Source organism: Polypterus senegalus, unplaced genomic scaffold (genome assembly GCF_016835505.1).
Source record: "Polypterus senegalus isolate Bchr_013 unplaced genomic scaffold, ASM1683550v1 scaffold_2472, whole genome shotgun sequence".
Taxonomy (NCBI): domain Eukaryota; kingdom Metazoa; phylum Chordata; class Cladistia; order Polypteriformes; family Polypteridae; genus Polypterus; species Polypterus senegalus.
The window spans coordinates 1-22319 of NW_024383800.1; the positions used below are offsets into that span (position 1 = coordinate 1).

Sequence of the window (22319 nt, forward strand, 5' to 3'; positions counted from 1 at the left end):
CTTTAGCTCCACCTTCAACACAATCATCCTCAAAAGCTGGTTGTAAACTGAGCAGGTTGGGCCTGAACACCACCCTCAGCAGACAACATTATTGGGGTGCCTCTCCCTTCACTACAGGACATATTTTACAAACGCAGTGTCCGCAAGGCCTACGACATTGTGCAGGACCCCTTACACCCCTCACATGGACTTTTCACACTTCTGCCATCCAAGAGAAGATATTGCAGCATCAGAGCCAGATCTGCCAGGCTGCAGGATAGTTTTACCCCAAAGCTGTTAGACTCTTAACACCAGGCTGCCCCTGGGACCTTCCACACGGCCTCAACCACCTCTAAAAACAGAACTTTTATACATGAAAACCACTGCCCTGCAAAGATGAATGTGCATGTAGAGAAGAACTGAAAATCTCATACTGACCTTTAAGGATTTTGAAACTCTTGATATCCTTCTGCTGTGAAACATTCTGACCTGTCATTGTTTACACGCCTTAAAACAACTATTATCATACACTGATCATTTCTGCATTATCAATATCTATTATTTATTATTTATTTATTCATTATATTACATATCTTACACATCAATAATGCTGCTACTTCTTTGTCCTATCTTGCACAAATGTCTTGTCTTGTTTGTGTTTTAATTTTAAATTTTTACATTTTTAAATTTTAATTATACTGTATTTTTAATTTATTATTTGCACATCATGTTGTTACACTGTGGACCCTAAGCTTCGCAATTTCATCTATCTGTATACTTGTATATGGTGGAGATGACAATAAAGTTCACTTTTGACTTTGACTTTGACTTGTTTAACACATGCTTTAATTGATGATATAAATACTGAAATGATATCAAGTATACATCTTAGTATTTTAATTATTCAGAGAGCTGTAATATCACTAATGTAATGGATTCTGTGTCCTGTCGGACAAAGAGAAACAACGGAATCACATAGTGATTCACACATTGAGCACATAGAAGATCAAATACAAAACAAAGCATTTAACGTATACTTTAGGTACGATGAGATTTGAGAAACTAGTAAATTAAATGATTTTAAGATTAAGTTTATGATGTTCTACTTAATGACAAAATAAACTACGTAATTAAAGTGGAAATTTAGAGATTAAAGTTGACATTTCCTGCTTTTTCCCACTGTGTCCCTATCATATGATACTCAGACAGTGGGCTACTTGCCTTTCACGGCTTACTTTGATATGTGACAACTTCTTTTTTATTTTGGGTACTGTGCGACTATGTGAACTTGAGCTTTCGAAAGTGTCTCCTACACTCTATGTCACTCGATCAACTTCCTTTGTTGTTTATACCACTTTTTAAACCAACAAATAGTAAGTTTTTCTTTGCCTCCACTTGGTATTCTCTGAAATTCTTCTATTTCCCCGTGCTTTTGCCATTGTCTTTTCACAGAACACTAAGCTTAAGGGCTATTTATATTAATTTGCATATTCAAAGTGGCATAATTCTGGGAGGAGTTATGGAGTGGCAGCAGGTGCATTTTTCACGCTGACCGGGATTTATGGAGCGGAAGAACGTGGAAGTTGGCTAACATACAGATTTATGCATCTGATTTTTGTGCGCATTTAACATTTCAGCTTTTGTCTGTACATCATGTTTTAGTGTGAATTATACACACGCCATTATGCATGAGGTCCCAGATCCTTTTCCACAGGGTGGAATTGGACCAGAGATAAAAACAATTTTTACACAAGATTGGAGGAAGCTAAAAAGCTTGTTACAATCATGGATTAAAATTTCAGATTTCTGGTCGTGGATGTCGTTACACCCTATCTGAATAATCATGTTTCACGCCCATACATACTTGTTAAGTAAACCGAAGGTGATACAGGATATCAGAAACTCTGGCTGAAGAGAAACAGTGGACAACAGCAAATCTTCTTCTGATATTTCTGACAATTGAATCCCCACGATCTATGTAGCTGGTTGCAAACACCACGACACAGCCTTGTGGACATTCCTCCAAGAAGGACACAAAGGTGAGGCCTTCAACAGCACCACAGGAGAAGGGGAGCACTAGGTAGTAGTAGCGATCACTTGACTCTGTAAGCCCTGTCGAGTCATGCCCAGGGACTTGATATGACCAGCTGCACAGCAGGTGAAGCAGGAGGAGGAAATATAAACATATAATAATCATCATGTTCTTTTTAAACAGGGAAGTTGAAATTCAAAATTGAAATATTACTCCATTAAATGAAGCTATTTCCGATCACTTCTTAATTACGTTTGATTTAGTTCTGCCCATGCCAACTGTAATACTACATTTTCTTTATGTCACTGTATCTGGACAGTACTGTTATGAGTTTTATTCACATGTGCATGTTAACTGTGGCACATACGGGCTCAGCAGTTAGAATTGCTGACCAAGCATTGGATTAGATAGCCAAAGACAACTGGAGGCTTGTATAGTCAGCTTAAACACAGGTTAGGGTATTTCTGTCCTCTATCAGCACAAACCTTCTTTCCTTCTTGGGAGAATGAGAATCGACATGTAAGCACTATGATATTTCTGTATTTTGTGGGAGAGGAATTCAGCCCTTGTTTGGAACGGAGAAGACCAGCAAATGAAGCAAGAACCATATAAAAGGTCTGGACAGTGGCCAGACCCTTCGAGGCTGTGCCGACACCAGGTGTTGGAAACCTCCCAGCGTAGGGACGGAGAAAATGGCTGACTGTGTTGATCCAGATTCCCACCTGGAAAAGTCTGTCCATATGCCTCCCGTCTGTAACGCGTAAAACGTCAGTAAATGTAAGCTAAAAGATATTTTGTCTCATGTGATTCTTGTACCGTAATCACTATGGGAGGGATATCGCCTTTTCTGGTATATTATGATATTGTTTAATTATTTAATAAGCCACAATATTAAAAGAACACATTTCCAAGAGAGCTAATGCCTCTGCAGGAAACATAATGGCGTAGTCGGCAGGATTGTGGCTACATTAATAATTATTATTATTAATATTAATTATAATATTTTATATATATATTAAAAATATGCTTACACTGATGAATGGGAGGCTCGGTTTTGAATGGAGGGCGCCCGCACTGTCATGGACTCCCGGCCGAGAATTAAAAACTGCCTTAACATGCCTGGCCTGATTAATTTATCCCATCAAAAGACAAGAGGCGGACTTGTCAAACTCGGCACAGTGCATGAGGCTGGAAAGAAAGCCCGACATCTGTCGGCGAATCGTGGTAGCGTCTGCTACCTACGGTATGCGAGTGAACTTTTAAGGTTGGACTTTTAAGTTTAACGCATAAGTGGGACTAAAATTGGACAAAATAAATGGAATACAACAAGATTGAAACTGATGGCACGAGACTGGCTGTCCAGTAAAATGAAACGGCACTCACAGGGGCAGCACAGATTAATTAATGGCCGTACGAAGCCCAAAATCTACCTAGAAAAGTAAATGCCGTGTTGGGAAACACGTATTTAAAATAAATTACATCGCTAGCCTTTAGAAAACAATATTGAAGGCTATAAAGAACGGCGTTATTGTATATTAGTTGCGGCAGGCAGACAAGACATGCAGGCAATGCACTCACCTTGCCGTTTGCGTGGTAATCCAGCGGAGCTGAAAAAACTTAAAGATGAAATCAAAGCAACAGCGATAGAATCCATAACGTCTCAATCGATCGCTAAAATAATTTGTAGAAATCTTTAATGGCATCCAAGCAGCTCGATGCAAAAATACAAGCTTCGTCCACGTGTTACAAGCAGTCTAAAAGACGCCAGCTGTTTCTATCAGTCTACCTACAAGGGTAAAGGTTACAGGTTAAAGGTTTTGGCAAACCCCACCTATTTTGGTACTTTTAAGAAATTGCCGTGTGTTTAAACACACAGAAATAATTAAATTGCCTTTTAAATATAGCTTAAGTAACGAACATACGTTATAAGCTAATGTTTAAAAAGAATTTGTAAAACGGTGTACACATATAGCTAAAATGCAAAAGAGCTCTAACAACAAAGTGGAAAAGAATAAATACATTTGGGGATGAAACTTACAATAAGAAACATGCCTTTGTACCTTCTGGTAAGTACTGGCCAAACTTTGTTTTAAGAAGGGATTATTTAAATAAGTATGAATTTGAAAACATGAGGCAGTTTCTCATAAGAACAATTGGTTTAAAGCAAATCAAAAAAAGAATGTCTCCACTTTTGTTTAAAACTTATAAACGTGCAAAACATTTTTTTCTTTTAAACCCTGATCAAGTTTAAAGGAAAAATACTCTTTTAATAATACTAAATAATAAGGGAGACAAGTTCTCACGGATATGTAGCATGTGCCCGATTGTGCATGAATGGAGGTTATGTATTTTGGGAACTCTTAAGGGAATGTATGGTGGCGCAGTGGTTAGCACACTTGCCCGGTGATATGAGATAAAGGTTCAAGCATGTATGTTTTCCTTGTTAAGTCAGAATATTCTTTGTGACCGCATAACTTTTCTGGGAACACTTTCTTGTTGTGGAATTGTGCTGCGTGATTTCCTCGCGTGGATTTTCTTGTTGTCGCAGAATTTACGGATCGCCAACGGGTAATACGCTACCCTCGTTGCGCTGAGTCGTGATGTTCGCCACGAAAATTCCATGATCTGGAAAATAGCGCGTATGAAACTGAGGTAAGAAGCATTCCTAATATTTTCAGTAATATCAGCTTGCGGCCTGAGATGTTGTTTGATTAATAATAAGCATGAAGGAAAAGACGTGCTTAAGTATGTTGCATGGTGAAACCCTATAGATAAACAAAAAGCACAACCTCGAGTGAGTTTATAGCACGTGTGCTAGAAATCGAGAACTTTATTCTGTGAATGAAGTATTGTTGTAAAAGAGAACGCGAGTATGTGAATACATGTGAAAGAATGAAGCAATTGCCAAATACTGTGTGTAGAAATGACTGAAACGAGTGAAGGTTGATTGTCTGTTCTCTAGTGAACGAATTTCTGCTTTAGCCAAGTAATTCTACTTGGACATGAAGCAGAGTTTAGAATCTAGAAAAGAAAATAAAAGACGAATAAATTATTTTTATTCAGAGTCTGGGGTGGCAGATGCGTGTTTATGTCATTTGTAAGTCTGTCTTTCTATGTTCGTCAGCTGACTAAGAATGTTAAATAAACTGTAGAAATGGGAGACGTCCCATATAATAATATTCAAAGTTAAATGTAATACATGTGAATATCAATAGTGATCATGACTGGTGATTGATAACACAATCTGTGCCTGGTCTGTGTCTTTGAAGCCTGCAAACAGATGCAGAGTTTAAATAACGCCATGACTTATTGACCTCGACGAATCTCAGAATAGCTTGTAACATGGTCAGTTAAAGAGAAGAATTTTCAAATCTGAATTTCATGAAAAGTGTTATAAGCATAAAAGTTGCATTTAAAATCTATAGATGTTCTTTTCTCCAGATTCAGCAAATCCACTGACCAACGGATGAAAAACAAACTCTATACAAGTTGCAAAAAATAGCTTAATAGCAAGTTTGGGCAGAGCAATTAGAAATAATCTAATCGAAGGATAGTGAATATTTATCAATCATAAATTAATGAACAGCAGCTATTAGAATAATTTTCTTGCATGCTGATTTAGTGCAAGTGTTAAAATGTTTTAATGAAAAATGCAAACAAATGAACACTAGACTGATTTCGTTCTTTGAAAAACAGTATAGAGGGTTTACATATTTTGATGTATGACAAATGATTATTATTATCACTTCAGTAATTACAAAATGTATTAGAAATGAAATACATGTATTGATTTGTTTCTGTAAGTGATTAATTTTAAGAAGAGTTGTTATTGCATCAATGTATTAAGTTAATGCTCAGTGATAATGCACACAGCTAAATGGATTTTTCAGTTATACATTAGAAGCATTAGTCTATATGAACTGTTATAAAATCTTACAGACATTATAAAGATTTTGTCTTTTAATAAGATGAGCTATATGATATGGATGTTATAAGATATTTTTGTTTAACACTTAAATTCAAATATGTAACATCCTGTTATAAGTTAAGACACTTGGATAACTGAGGCAATGTGTAATTTTGTGTAATGTATGATGATCCTACTGAAGAAACATTGTCACTAGCATAGTTTAAATGTATTACTCTATTTCTTGCTGTTATTTTATGAGACTGAACTGCGGGTCTAGAATTGTCATTTATAATGCTGCATTTGTATGATACATATGATTGGGAAATAATTGCTTTATGTTATGTATTTGCTCTACCTTCCACCCTTCTCTAGTTAGCATAACAAGTAGCTTAAGTTTAGCCACTAAATTTAGTGGTTAAAGCCTCTCCATTCAGTGGTAAAGTTTCATGAATGAAGTAACAGGTGGTGTACACACAAACGAAGATTTACAGAGACTGTACTGCGCTAATGACTTTTAATCTGTTGCACATACCTGAGAATAGCTGGTGAAGAAACACTTGCTTTCCAGAGGGAACGGAGTAAAGAACTAAAGAAAGATTGCAAGTCCAGCTACTCAGATTTGATGCCATGAACTAAGACAAGTTTTATGGACTGTGGCAGGGACAGGCTGTAGCCACTGAGGTGATGTGACAGCTGTTGAAGGCTCCCATGAATGACCACTGAATACAGTGCAAGCTTAGAGGGAAGTGAACCTCTGCTAAAAGGGACAGTCACCATGTGTTCATCTTATGAGCTCCCTACTGATAAAAGGACTGTTTACTTTCTGTTCCAGTAACAACAAACTTTAGTGCCTTGAAGCAGTCACACTTTGTTCAGACGGATCTGCAAAGTTACCAATCTGCAAAGCCACCAAGAAAGAGACTTTGTTAACAAACCACTGGGTTGGACAAGGCATATATATATATAGCAAGTCTAGGAATATACTTGAAACTATTATAAGAAGGGCTCAAAGGTATGAGGATATGCATGATTTATCAATGATGTGAACTTGTAAATTGTTAACTTGGAATAGAACATCTGATAGTGAAGTTGGGGAGGATAACAGATAGTGAATGAACAATTATGCAATAATACTAGTTAAGAACAATTAATAATCATAGCAATGAAGCTAGAATAGCATCTGAGTTATGTTACAACTATTGTAACTCATAAAGGGATCAGACACCAAAGGGTGGGCACATCTAGCAACATATTGAAGCTAGAAATGATAGGAGTGCCAAAGAATAGTAATCCATCAAGATGCTATATAGGATTGTAATATAATCTGATGCTATGACACCCACTGCATGAATTCAGTAATATGTAGACACAACACAGACTATGTAAGAAATAACAGGGCAAAAATCTCCACTAACACCATTGATGAGATATCACTACTTGATAACAGCATGTTAAATGTAACTGTTTGTCCATGTTTACGCTGGTTTTAGATGAATGGTACAGAAGCTATAGTGATACTACATCTCACATGTCCGCAAATGACTTGAAATATTGACACTGTGATGGGGGATCAAGTACCTTTTGTTTTGTGGATATGACTTTCAAATATTGTTTTTTGTCACAGATCCAGTGACAAAGGGTGGCTTGTAATACTACATTTTCTTTATGTCACTGTATCTGGACAGTACTGTTATGAGTTTTATTCACATGTGCATGTTAACTGTGGCACACACGGGCTCAGCAGTTAGAATTGCTGACCAAGCATTGGATTAGATAGCCAAAGACAACTGGAGGCTTGTATAGTCAGCTTAAACACAGGTTAGGGTATTTCTGTCCTCTATCAGCACAAACCTTCTTTCCTTCTTGGGAGAATGAGAATCGACATGTAAGCACTATGATATTTCTGTATTTTGTGGGAGAGGAATTCAGCCCTTGTTTGGAGACGGAGAAGACCAGCAAATGAAGCAAGAACCATATAAAAGGTCTGGACAGTGGCCAGACCCTTCGAGGCTGTGCCGAGCCACACCAGGTGTTGGAAACCCTCCCAGCGTAGGGACGGAAAAAATGGCTGACTGTGTTGATCCAGATTCCCACCTGGAAAAGTCTGTCCATATGCCTCCCCGTCTGTAACTGCGTAAAACGTCAGTAAATGTAAGCTAAAAGATATTTTGTCTCATGTGATTCTTGTACGCCGTAATCACTATGGGAGGGATATCGCCTTTTCTGGTATATTATGATATTGTTTTAATTATTTAATAAGCCACAATATTAAAAGAACACATTTCCAAGAGAGCTAATGCCTCTGCAGGAAACACCAACGCACTCACAGATTAAAACAAAGAAAGTACGACATCTAGATTGTAATTCTGCTTCAAAATTTATAGATACTTTGAGTTAGTTGAATGTAATTGTGGAAAACCATTTAGATCAGCTAACATCACATTATAATGTGACCTTGAGAGATGCTCTGGACACAGTGGCTCCCTTAAAACAAAAGTGATCAAAGCACATAGAAACTCTCCCTGGTTTAATGAAAACACTTGAGCTCTTAAATTAGAGTGTCGAACACTGGAGCGCAGATGGAGAACAACAAAGCTACATGTCTTTCAAATTGCATGGACAGAGAGTGTTAATAAATATAAAAAAGCCCTCTTTAAAGCTCGCTCAGAATACTATTCTACATTAATAGATAGCAATAATAAAAATCCTCAGGTACTGTTTAGAACAGTAGCTAAATTAACAAATGGGAATTCAGATCAACAGTGCAAAATACCAACAGATATTAGCAGTACAGACTTTATGAACTTCTTCAATGAGAAAATTAAAAATATAAGATCCCAGATCTCAGCCTCACAGTACAAACCAAATACTAGCTTAGCAGACCCTGCCTACACATTGCATTCAACACTTTAATAATTTTAATCCTGTAAATGAGCAGGAAGTCTTAACTTTAATTTCTAAAATGAAGCCCACTACTTGTTCCCTGATCCAGTGCCAACAAAACTAGTAAAAATTGCCATGGATGTTCTTGCAGCCTATTCTAACCGTTATCAATAGTTCATTACTGCATGGCACCGTACCTGATGCACTAAAAGTGTCAGTCATTAAACCTTTACTTAAAAAGTCAGACCTAGACCCACACATACTAAATAACTATAGGCCTATTTCAAATTTACCATTTCTCTCTAAAACACTAGAGAAAGTAGTCGCCAGTCAGCTTCAGTCACACCTTACGCATTACAGTTTATTTGAGAAATTCCAGTCTGGCTTTCGACTGGTCATAGTACAGAAACGCACTAACACGGGTTGTAAATGACATTCTGATATCCTCTGATGAAAGAAATTCCATGTAATTATGTTGTTGGACTTAAGTACAGCATTTGACACCATTGACCATTCTATTCTATTGCACAGGCTAGAAAGCGATGTTGGGCTTACAGGCCCCGTGCTCGCTTGGTTCAGTTCTTATTTATCAAATCGATTCCAGTATGTACAGAAATGTGCAGACAGTACTCCATCATTATACACAGAAGTTCAATATGGTAACCGCAGGGCTCAGTACTGGGACCTTTACTGTTTTCACTTTACATGCTTCCACTGGGATCTCTCATTAGGAAACATAATGTTAATTTTCACTGTATGCAGATGACACCCAGTTATACCTTTCATTTAAATCAAATGAAGTTTCTCTGATGTTGTCTTTAATTAGTTGTGTTAGTGAATTAAAGGAGTGGATGAATGAGAACTACTTGTCTTTAAATACAGATAAAACAGAGATGTTAATTGTTGGAGGGAATGACGCTGATAACAACAATATTCATCATAGTCATCATTTAACTCAGTTGGAATCCCAATTAATTTTACTGAATCAGCCCACAATCTAGGAGTTATCTTTGACTGTAGCATGCCATTTAGAAGCATATTACAAAGTTGTCCAAATCTTGTTTTTCCATCTTAAAAATATTAGGAAATTAAGGCGCTTTCTAAATAAACAGAATTCTGAGAAATTAACTCATGCATTTATCTCTAGTAGGACTGACTACTGCAATGCGGTGTTCACTGGCTGTTCAAACTGTTCTCTATACAGCCTCCAGTTAATCCAAAATGCGCTGCAAGAATTATTACAAGAACAAGAAAATATGAACACATAACTCCAGTTCTTAAATCTTTACACTGGCTCCCAGTTAAGTTTAGGGCAGATTTCAAAATCCTCCTTTTAACATATAAAGCATTAAATGGCTGAGGTCCGACTTACTTGTCTGAACTTATCATGACTTACAAACCTGAGCGCACATTAAGATCTCAAGATGCCGGTCTGTTTAGGATTCCAAGGATTAATAAAATAACAGTGGGAGGTCAAGCTTTTAGTTACAGGGCCCCTAAACTGTGAAATGGTCTGCCTGCTTGTATAAGAGATGCCCCTTCAGTCTCAGCCTTTAAATCCCAGCTGAAGACTCACTACTTCAGTTTAGCATATCCTGACTAGAGCTGCTGATTAACTGTACAGACTGCATCTCTGTTGTTAGTCATTAGCACTAAAACATAAGTAACATGATAGTTATAATTGAATACTAACCCTCACCTATTCTGTTTTTGTTCTCGGTACTCAAATGTGACACTTGGTGCCACGCCCACCTGCCAAGTTGTTTGCCTGCCTATGGTAAAGTCATCCCTGATGGAGGATCACAGGAATCATGGGAAAGAGGGTCCTTTCATCGGATTGGCTGGCCCAGCGCTGTTTCAGTTGTGGATTGGCCAAATGGGGAGGCAGCTTGATGGATGAGGTCTCCAGGACTCTAAACAAATCCAAATATTATTATGGGATATCATCTACTGTTAAACTCCGTACTTGTAAAATTTTATTTATATACTGTATTGAGGATTTGTTCTGTTCTGTGTATTGTATTGTATTGACCCCTTCTTTGACACCCACTGCCTAACCTACCTGGAAAGGGTCTCTCTTTGAACTGCCTTTCCGAGGTTTCTTCCATTTTTCCCTACAAGGGTTTTTGGGAGTTTTTCCTTGTCTTCTTAGAGAGTCAAGGCTGGGGGCTGTCAAGAGGCAGGGCCTGTTAAAGCCCATTGGCACTTCTTGTGTGATTTTGGGCTATACAAAAATAAACTGTATTATATTGTATTGTTTTGTACTAGTTGAATACTGCAAGGATGATGGTCAGAGTGTCTGCTGCCTCGGTTTCCTCTGCCGCCATTTTCCATGCCTCTGGTTTAATTCTGAAACATACGCTAAGGTTGCATATGAAATATTATAGAGATCTGAATCCCTGTATATCTATGACGGCTCCAAAGCTGTCCATCCCTATTTTAATCTGTCCAAAGCTTATTAATCAGTAAGGGACATACCTTGCAACCTCCCAAAGACTTCTGAATATGCATAACCAAAGTTGATGTAAAGCCTCTTTGTGCCATGAAACAGTGACGTTGTCCTGATGATATCGTGTAAGAAAACTGAAGTCACTTTCATCAGTCCTCTCAATGTTTGTCAAAGGCACATCATTTGGAAAACGTTCAAATAAAGAGATGAGTCGCTGAAGGCTTTTGTGTCCTTTTATTTCTTCATAGTGCTTGAATAACCGCACATGGCCCAAAAGTTTTTTCATTGAATCCTTCTAGAAAACTAAAAGAATGAAATGCAATTAGGACAACTAAAAATAAATATGTTTATATAACATTTTCACACAGATGAGGTAGCTCAAAGTGTATTACAAGAAATAAAAAAAGGAATTACAATTACAAAGAGAAAAAGATACAAGACAAATAAAGAAAATAAAATCTAAAAGGAAGAGTCCCTAACAGAGCTACACATATCTTATATCTCTGTTACCTACATTACTTTATTCTCCTCTTCCTTTCTGTGTTTCATTTTAATAAGAGATGCTAATGGTGTTACTCATCAACCTGCTCAACTGTGCTTTGTCTTTTACTGGACTGGTTTGTCAATTACTGGAATGGTGTTTGTAAGAAATTTAAATTGGGGGTCCAAAAATAATGACAGCTTACATCAAAATGGAGGGGAGACATCCTGAAATAAATGGAGGAGCAGGAGCTACATGAACAACAAAGAAAATATCTAGGACCTAATATATAAAGCTGTGTATACAATTCACACTTAAACATGCGTGTACAGACAAAACTGAAATGCACATATGCACTAAATGTGAAGTGGAGGCAAGGAAAAATGTACTATTAGCTGGCTTAAGCAGTGGTATAGGCAACAAAAGGACATTGATGGAGTGATACAGTGTGGCAGAGACACTCTAAAGTTCAAGTTCAGAAAGTCACACAGTGCTTGAAATAAAAAGAAGTGGTCAGATATCAAAGTCAACATGAAAGGTGAGTCACAGCCCACCATCTGTTTATTCTGTTTCAGACCATAAAACGTGGACCCCCATTCCAATGACATGACTCCAGGCAGTGATGATGCTGCTGTGCCCCCACGTCTTCAGGTGCTGGCTGCTCACAAATCTCTGCCTCAGAAACTCCTGGGCAACTATCTGGCTGGGTGCTGACAGACTGTTCTGGAGTTACAAAATACAATAGTGGATGCTGTAAGAGATGTGGCCAATGAACTAAGGAATATAAGGGCTATACTGATATTGACCACAGATTAAATTAATTGGTTAAAAATAAATCCTGCATCTGATTACCTATTTTACATTCTGCTAATTACATTTAAACTAAGTTGTAACGTTATCCAATTTGGCTGATCATTTCCTGGTTTAAGGTAGGGTTCATCATAGCTCATCTCTTCAGGTTTAGGTAAGTTATGATTGTGTATCACATTACACAGGGTGCTATATGCCTGTACAATGTGACACACTTTCTGTGGACTATAGAGTGGCACAAAAATAGAGTGGAAGTGCTTTCTATTTACATAAGCAAATTCATTCTCTAAAGGCAACTTTATACTGTAGCATCACCGCCGAGCACCTCAATGGATTGATTCTCTGCTCTTTACATGGCTCTTTGAGGTGACTTGCTATTCTTAAAAAGGACTGCTTACCTTTTGTCACACTAGTTAGGAAAAAGCACTTGCGACTGTGTGGAGTTGCTTTTGTTCATAGGCTTTCCTGCTATTGATGATTTAATACAAGCTCATTCTTTTGGTGATTCATCCCTGACTGATGCCACTTGTCCGCGTCATTGGAATAGCAATGTGTGTGCAGCTGACCACTCCAATTACATTTGAAAACCGGACGCTTCTGCGAATTGCTCTTTGATGTTTTCCAGTTGTTTTGGTGTATAAAATCTGTACATTTTGATTTAATGTTCCATTATGTTTTGTTCAATACAAGACAACAGATGAACTACATTTAGGACAAATCAAGGCATATCCTCTTCCCTTACACCTCACTTTTATAAAAGTTCTTCACAGCATAGTGCTAAAATGGTTTTACAGCCTGGGAAAGGATGCTGAGCCAATACCTTAGGCTATTGATTACATTATGGATGGACATCTGGGACAACAATTTGGTTTACAGCCTGGGAAAGATGGACATGAGGCAATACCAAAGAACTTTATTATCTGGGAAAAGATAGATTAAAGAGTTTCAGCAAAATTCGTCCATCATATTGACAGCCAGCCAATCGGTGCATGTGTTGTGAAACATGACATTTCATAATAAATATGCCTCAATTTGAAAGCAACTTCAGAGAAGAAAGTAAAGAAGAAGAAGAGAAACAGCACGACGGACTAAGACGCCACTGGTCATCTGAAAATGAACATCGATTGCTAAATCAAACGCCTGGGACATTAATCTTTGACATCTGTAACTTTTCGTAAGCTTTTCCTAAAGACTATATATATTCAGACTTTCCTATCAGTACCTATTTTCTATTATTCTTGTTCCAGTGGTATTATTATTGTTCTTGTAATAAATACCATGCTGCTTTTAACTTTCTATGCTTTGTCTTAATATCTAGAGTGACTGAAGTAATAAGTTAGATTTCTTTGAGCACCTGGAGCAGCAGAGAATTTGCCATTACTTCTGTGCTGCAAGGTTTATTTTGGCTGCCACTGCGACTGAGAGCTCCACTCAATAGTAAGAACAGTACATAAAGAAGGTATTCTTGGCTGATAAATGGCATATAGTCAAGAGTGCTGAGTCTATGCATGTTTAAATGTATTCTTGTAGACCAAAAGTAATATTTAGGTCTGAGATATCACTAAAACATTGTATGTTGTTCGTGTCGATAATAAGTAAGTCTCTTTGAAGTGCTAAATGACAGGTTGTTATTCCTATAGCACTTGTGTGGTTTAAAGTGCTAAGGGTTAATCAGTGTGTGCGTGTCATTCATGGGGCACTGTTGTGGTGAGGGTGTGTGTGTATGCATATAGCTATGTGTGTGTGTGTTCATCATGAAGTGCAACAGTAGACCAACCCGAGCAACTAACTTGACAAGAACACTTACCCTTAAGAAAACAGGTAAAAGGTAAGTAGAGGGAAAGGCTACGATAATACACCAGTTCAACCACATTGTAAGGAAATCTTATATATCTGGATGACGAGCAAATAATACCATCCCATACAGCTGGCATGGCACAACTCAGTGATGACTAATAAATACCCGATCAGTCAGCAAATTCACAATGAAAAGCTCCTGTGGGAAAACCCGAGGATGGACAGAACTTGCAAAGGAGCAAATAGAGCACATTTCCTCAAAGTTTGCATTTATAAAGTTGGTGCCAGTTCAGCACACAGTGCCAACAGGAGAGCTCTGGGAAATTGAAATTGACTTAGAAATCAGTCATCATCATCTATAAACATGCACTCTTCCAATTTCTTCCAATTCTTCTAATAACACTATAGCAACTATGGCAGTTGGAATAGGTACTTTGATGCTGGGTACCACCTGTTTACAAAACCGAGCAGAAAAGTGCGACGCATGGAGTGAGGCTGTCATGAAAATGTGTATGGCTTTACATCAAGCTTAGTTTTTATAAATCTCAAATTGAATGTGTAAATAGGTGTATACAACATTTTTATGGGTATGCACTGTTTATACATGAGGCCCCTGGTGACTGTTGGAGGGAGACCATGACATGAAATGTTGAGAAGATAACACTGAGATCTAATGAGTGTAAAAATAGAGAGGGAGAAGAGCATTGAGACTACCATACACATATCAGGTTGTTTACCGTATTGAAGTTATCAAATCCAGGCAATCTGATAAGAAGTGAACAAATCTTTCCTTTATTTCATTAACACCACCATAGTCCACTATGATGGCAACTTTACTTGAGGAGCATTTTATAAAGTTACTTATGGTCTTCAGTGTCTCCTGTGTCCAGTCTGGGTCCACGTGGACGCCAGTAATTGTGAGAGTCACTGATTCAGTGAAGTCCTCCTGGTTTCCACAGTCCACGATACATTTATAATACCAAGTGTTGCTTATCCGTTCCTCTCTGTAAGGAAATAAATATATTCTCAAATTCTGTTATTTTCTATCTAAATAACATTTCTGTAAAACATCAGCACATGTCACCCTCAGCCATTGTTGTTTTATAAAAGCATAAAACCATGCTTTAATTTAAAAGAGGCACATGTTTAATATGAAATGCAAACTGAATATTATATTGACATTAAGGGACAACATTAACAAGCTACCAGTAGAGCAGAATGGCGTTTCTCCAGGTCTTAACAGACATGGAGAGGATTTAAAAGAAAAGACTGCAGAGATGTTGCAACCAATCTTCCAAGTTTCTGGATATTCCTATACCATTTTTAAAGTATTTCTAAGCTTTTCTTCTGAGTTGTGAGTTCCAAACTTAGTTTTTCTGAGAACTGATTATCGTATAATAATAATTATCGAATGAAAGAGTTGTTTAGCCTGGAAGTCCTGCATCTCATACTCTGTATCTCCTGCCTGAGGGTAGAAGTGTGAACAGTTCGTGTTGGGGGTGGGTGGGATCCCTGAGTTTGAGGCAGTTTTCCGCGGACTCTGCAGTTGTAGATGCTCTGCAGAGAGGGCAATGGGGTCCTGGCGATCTTCTCAGCAGTCTTTGCCACTCTCGGCAGGTGTTTGCGGTCCATAGCAGTGGTGTTGCCATACTACTGGTGATGCAGTTGGTCAAGATGCTCTCAACAATGCAGCTGTAAAAGTTGCTGAGGATCTTAGTCGACATACCAAACTTCCTCAGCCTCCTCAGAAAGTACAGCCGCTGTTGAGCCCCTCTTGACCAGCTGTGTGGTGTTAAGTGTCCAAGTGAGTTCCTCACTGATGTAGACACCCAGGTATTTAATGCTGCTCACCCTCCACTTCAAACCCTTGGATGAACAGTGGCCGGTGAGGTCTTCTCTCCTTCCTCATGTCCACTATCATCTCCTTCATCTTGTCTGTGTTGAGGGTGAAGTTGCTGTCCTCACACCATGACGCCAGACTGTCCACCTCCTTCCTGTAGGCTGCCTCATCTCCCACCAGTGATCCGTCCAATCACTGCGGTGTCATCTGCGAACTTCAGGATGATGTCATCTTTGTGGGAGGCAACACAGTCCTGGGTGAACAGGGTGTAGAGGATGGGGCTGAGGACGCATACCTGTGGGGCGCCTGTGTTTGTAAAAATGGTGGCTGAAATCTTATTCTTCCTGTATTTCCTCATTCCACCACCAGGTTTCCTTTTCCTCCTTCCTCTGGTCAGATATCATGCCAAGCACCCTTCTTGCTGTCGCCCTTACTACATCTGCTGTAGTTTCCCAGCTATCTGGTAACTCTTCACTGCCATCCAGTGCCAGTCTCACCTCCTCCCTAAACTCAACCTTGCAGTCTTCCTTTTCAACTTCCACCATTTGATCCTTGGCTTTGCCCTCACTCTCTTCCTTTTCTTGATCTCCAACATCATCCTACAGACCACCATCTTATGCTGCCTTACTTCACTCTCCCCTGCCACCACTGTGCAGTCTTCAGTCTCCTTCAGATTGACCCTCCTGCATAGGATGTAATCTACCTGTGTGCATCTTCCTCCGCTCAACGCCACCCCATGTTCCTCCCTCTTATTAAAATACATATTCACCACAGCCATGTCCATCCTTTTGGCAAAATCCACTATCCTCTGACCTTCTTCATTCCTCTCCTTGACACCATACCTACCCATCACCTCCTCGTCTCCACTGTTCCCTTCACCAACATGTCCATTGAAATCCACTCCAATCACCACTTTCTGTCTCTTGGGTACACTGTCCATCACTTCATCCAATTCACTCCAAAAATCTTTCTCACCCATTGCACACCCATCTTGCAGGGCATATGCACTAACAACATTCATCATCACATCTCCAATTTCCAGCTTCATAATCCCTCACTCTGTCTGACACTATTTTCACTTCCAAAACACTCTTGACATGCTGTTCCTTCAGAATAACTTCTACTCCATTTCTCCTCCCATCCACACCATGATAGGACAATATGAATCCCCCTCTGATCCACCAGGCCTTACTTCGCTCCATTTAGTCTCTTGCATGCACGATATATGAGCAACCTTCCTTCTGTCAATCATATCTGCTACTCTCTCCCCTTACCAGTCATACTGCCAACATTCAAAGTTCCTACCTTCATTTCCACTCTCTTTACCTCACGTTTCCCTCTCTGTTTTGGCCAACAGTAGCCCTGTTGGCTAACAGTACTGGTGGCGGTTGTTGTTAACCCAAGGCTCACATTGTTGTCCGTGATATTGATCTGGCCAAATTTATATCACCTTCCTGATGTAACTCTCCCCATTTATACGGGCTTGGGACTGGCATGAAGAAACATTCTTGTTTGTGCATTCCCTGCGGCTGGGTTTTATAGAGGAGACATTGATGTGGCAAAATAAAATTGAAATGATCAAAATGGTAACAGAAGTGCAGCTCTTAGCTTTGACTGCATTGCTAAAACTGATTAAAGTCAAATTTTACGCATTCCTCGAACAGGCTTATTTTAAAACTTGCATTAAACTTCAAATATCATCCTTTGTTGTTCACAATGATTTATGATTTGATTGATTACATATTGAACATTAGAACAACTTAATGAAGAAAAGGCCATGTAACCCTACAAACCCACCAGTCCTATCCACTAATAACTTGATCCACTGTACTAATTCCCTTCATAATTTTAAACACGCCAATTAGGTCTCCTCTTAATCTTTTGCTTAAACTGTAAACTCATTCCCTGTAGCCCTATATCAGCCTAGTCGCTCTTCTCTGACCTTCTCTTGTGCTGCTATGTCCTTTTTGTAGCCTGGAGACCCAAACTGCACACAGGACTCCAGATGAGGCCTCACCAGTGTGTTATAAAGGTTGAGCAGAACCTCCTGTGACTTGTACTCCACACATCAAGGCGCTATATAACCTGACATTCTGTTAGCCTTCTTAATGTCTTCTGAACACTGTCGGGAAGTTGATAGCTTAGAGTCCACTATGACTCCTAAATCCTTCTCATAAGGTGGACTCTCGATTTTCTGACCGCCCATTGTGTATTTAAACCTCACATTTTTACTTCCTATGTGTAATTCTTTACATTTACTGACATTAAATTTCATCTGCCACAAATCTACCTAAGCCTGTCTGCTGTCCAAGTCCCTTTGTGATGATTCAACAGATTCCACATTATCTGCCAAACTACTTAGCTTGATATTATCTGCAGACTTAACCAGCTTGCTATTTATATTCTTATCCAAATCATTTATAGATATTAAAAATAGCAACAGTCCTAGAACTAACCTCTACTAGACACCACTGTAAACATCACACATTTCTAATAAGTCCTTGCATCATAATTTAAAATGTATAAAAACTGTAAATGACAAAATAAACAAACAAACCACAATCAAATTAGAATGATAAAGAAGTCAATAACAGAAAAATGCCTGTCACAAAAAATATTGAAATAATCTCCTCAATTCTTGCATGTTTACAACTGCTCCAAAGATATCCATGTTCATTTTAGTCTCCCCAAAATTGAATTATTAATAAAACATACCTTTCAGGCTCATAAAGACTGCTGAATATGAATCTTCGAAGTTGTTGTAAAGCCTTTTGTACTGTGTAACTGTGACATTGTCTTGACGATATTGTTTAAGAAAACTGATGTCACTGAAGTCACCTTCATACATTCTTTCCATCTCTATCAAGGGCACCTTGTTTGGAAAGGGTGCAAATAAAGAGATGAGCTGTGGAAGGCTGCCGTGTCCTTTCACTTCTTCATACTGATTAAATAAATGACACATGGCCCAAAATGTTCTTTTCATTGAAGTCATTTAGAAAACTAAAAGAAAAAAAATTAGGACAGAAAATTTTATATCATATTTTCCTCCCAAAGAAGAAGAAAAAGAAAGAATTACAATTACAAAGAGAAACAATAAATTAAAAAAATTATACAAATAAAGTAAGGCTGCTGTTGGGTTAAAAATTTAATAGCAATTAATCAAACAATTCAAATTTGTAACAAAAATTTACTGCATAAGAATAACAATTTATCATATTTCCATATTTATAAGTATATTTCTATTTTTCTATAAAGCATTAATAAGTTAGTGATTCATTTCTAATTTAAAAAAACGCTTAATCACTTGCCAATGCATATTATTTTATTTAACAGTTTTTGTAACAGAAAAATGCCAAATGACCACCAAACACCCACCCCAAGGGCTTGCTATATTAATTAGGAAGACCAATACACATGGTTTAGAGGGCTATGCTGTAAGAAAACATACCAAAAGCAGTAACAATTACACAAAGAATTAAATATTCCAAAAAACAGAAACATCAAATTCTGGTTCAGCGTTTGTGTTAGAGCTCAGGTTGTGCTTAACTGTATGATCCACACAAGTCAACTACGGAGCTGTTACATGGAGAAAAGGAGTCATTCATTAGATTGAAAATGTATATAAATTAGGCTGTTAAATAGCAAACAATAGACTTAAAACACTTCTAAACATGTATCTGATAGAGCTATTCAGATGTTTTAATTTGCATATTGTTCTATAATGTATCATTTATGAATTATAAAATAAGTCTAACTATCTTAAACTTCAGCCCAAATGTATGGGGATATTACCATGATCAGTATCATATCTGCTTTGGGGGACAACTGAGTGAGGCACGGGAATGAAGCAATTCCACTTTGTGTCATCTGCTCTTTAGTTGTTCGAAATGGGTAGCATCTGTCCCATTCTGCTTCAGGTCAGATATGCCCCGTCGGCAAACGTATTCATCAACAGGGACTGGGCCACCCACTGAAAACATTCTGTCTCACGCTGAGAACTATAAATTGACAGCCTTCTAAGTTTCAAAGGCAAACTTGCATTTACAGATATCACTGCATGTAGAATCTTGTTCTGATGATTCCAACGTACAGTGCATTGTGACTTTTTATCATCAATAAGTAATGTAGCATAAAGGAAAGGTGTGCTTGTCCATCTGCAATATTAGCACAACACAAAATGAAAACTCATTCACCCGCTTGCATAACTGGATTGATTTTAATTGTTCCCATGTTTCTCTCTGCACTTTGAAGAGCTATTTTATATGTGAAATGATGTGTACGAATATATGGGTCAAATCAAGCCCCTTAAAGATTCAATACACTATACTGTGCATTAAAAAAACAGCAATAGTGTTTTATGTTCCAATATGGAAACAATCAAGTGCTATTAATAGACATGGATTTATTTGGTGCTGCTTCCTTAAGTGTGAAGCACCTTCAAATTTATCTGATTAAATAAATGCATTTAGGGGTTGCATTAAAAATGTAATTGTTGAAGTTCTTAATGCACTAATGATACACCTTTATGTCGATTAATCAGCAGCTCTAAAACAAAGAAATAAATAAAAGGTAAAAGAAAGAGTCCCTAACAGAGCTACACATATCTTATATCTCTGTTACCTACATTACTTTATTCTCCCTCTTTCCTTTGCATGTTTCATTTTAATAAGAGATGCTAATGATGTTTCTCATCAACCTGCTCAACTGTGCTTTGTCTTTTACTGGACTGGTCTATCAATTATTGGACTGGTCTGTGTAAGAAATTTAAACTGGAGCTCAAAAATCATAACAATGGAGGGAAGACAACATGAAATAAATGGAGGTGCAGGAGCTACATGAACAACAGGAGTGCATCTGGAACAAGAAAACATCTGGTGAGTGTTGAGGGAAAACATGACACACAATGGTCACAATGCTGCCAGTCACACAACTAGAGAGCAACACTGAAAAGAATACAGTGAGATCTAATGAATCTATAAAGAAGAGAGAGAGAAGAGTATTGAGACCACCATAAAAATATCAGGTTCATTACCGTATTGAAGATATCATATCCAGGCCGCCTGACAAGAAGTGAACAAATCTTTCATTAATTTCATTTGTACCACCGCAGTCCACTATGATGTCAACTTCACTTGAGGAGCATTTTATAAAGTCACTCATGGTCTTTAGTATCTCCTTTGTCCAGTCTGGGTCCACGTAGACTTTACTATTGCTCAGCCTCATTGATTCAGTGAAATCCTCCTGGTTTCCACAGTCCACAATACGCTTAAAATACCAAGTGTATGTTATCTGATTCTCTCTGTAGGGATATAAAGACATTACACACATTCTGTTATTTTCTGTCTACGTAACGTTTCTGTAAAACATCAGCACAGGTCACATTCAGTGATTGTAGTTTCCTTCTATAAAAGCACTAGCTAGTTTTAAAATATTTGGCCATTTCGTACACTTGAAAGCAACAACTGAACAATTCAGCGGCAGCCATCAACTCACATGCAGAACCATAGGTGAAGGGTTTAAGCATTTCACTCTTCTAGTGCTCCTGTGTAGTATAATTATCTCCTGTACCGCCATCAGTCCACACCTTGAACCTGTCCCAGTCATTCAATACATAAGACACAATGTTCCTCCGATATCAAGAGGAGCCTGATATGGCGCAATATGTAACAAAGAGAATGGAAAAGGTAGGTGGTATCTCCGGGCATGGAAACCACTCGGTAAGTGACAGTTCTTTGATCGATGGTGATCACCTCGATAGACATGTTAATGGGGGTTGGAATGATAAAGGAAATGGGTACCTGAGCAATGTAAAGTAAGTGTAAAATACCTATACAATAACTATAATCGTAATAAACTAATAATAAAACAGCGGAGAAGCCGTGGATTAAATAAAAAGGCTGTAGTTATCAGCAGGGAGACGGAATCCCGTGGCAAAGCAAGGAAGATAATGTAGAGACTGGAGCGACTGACGGCCTTATATAGGCAGGCAGCCAACAACGGAGAGGCGCTGGGATGGGGACCCAACGCCGCCACATGGTGACCGAGCTGCAGGCTATGGATGTATATATGTACTTAAGTAGGATTCAGTTAGCGTTGGGAACCCGTGTACCACATTATTTGAAGATGGGCCCATAAGTA

At 38.3% G+C, this 22319-nt stretch overlaps 1 long non-coding RNA gene across 1 annotated transcript; it reads right to left on the reverse strand.

Moving 5' to 3' along the window:
* Positions 1-11301: 11301 nt before the first annotated feature.
* Positions 11302-19176, reverse strand: LOC120521621. The gene is made up of 3 exons (XR_005632175.1): positions 18897-19176; positions 15079-15345; positions 11302-11556 (listed from the first exon to the last, which is right to left on the reverse strand). It is a non-coding gene; the product is annotated as an uncharacterized LOC120521621 (long non-coding RNA).
* Positions 19177-22319: the final 3143 nt, after the last annotated feature.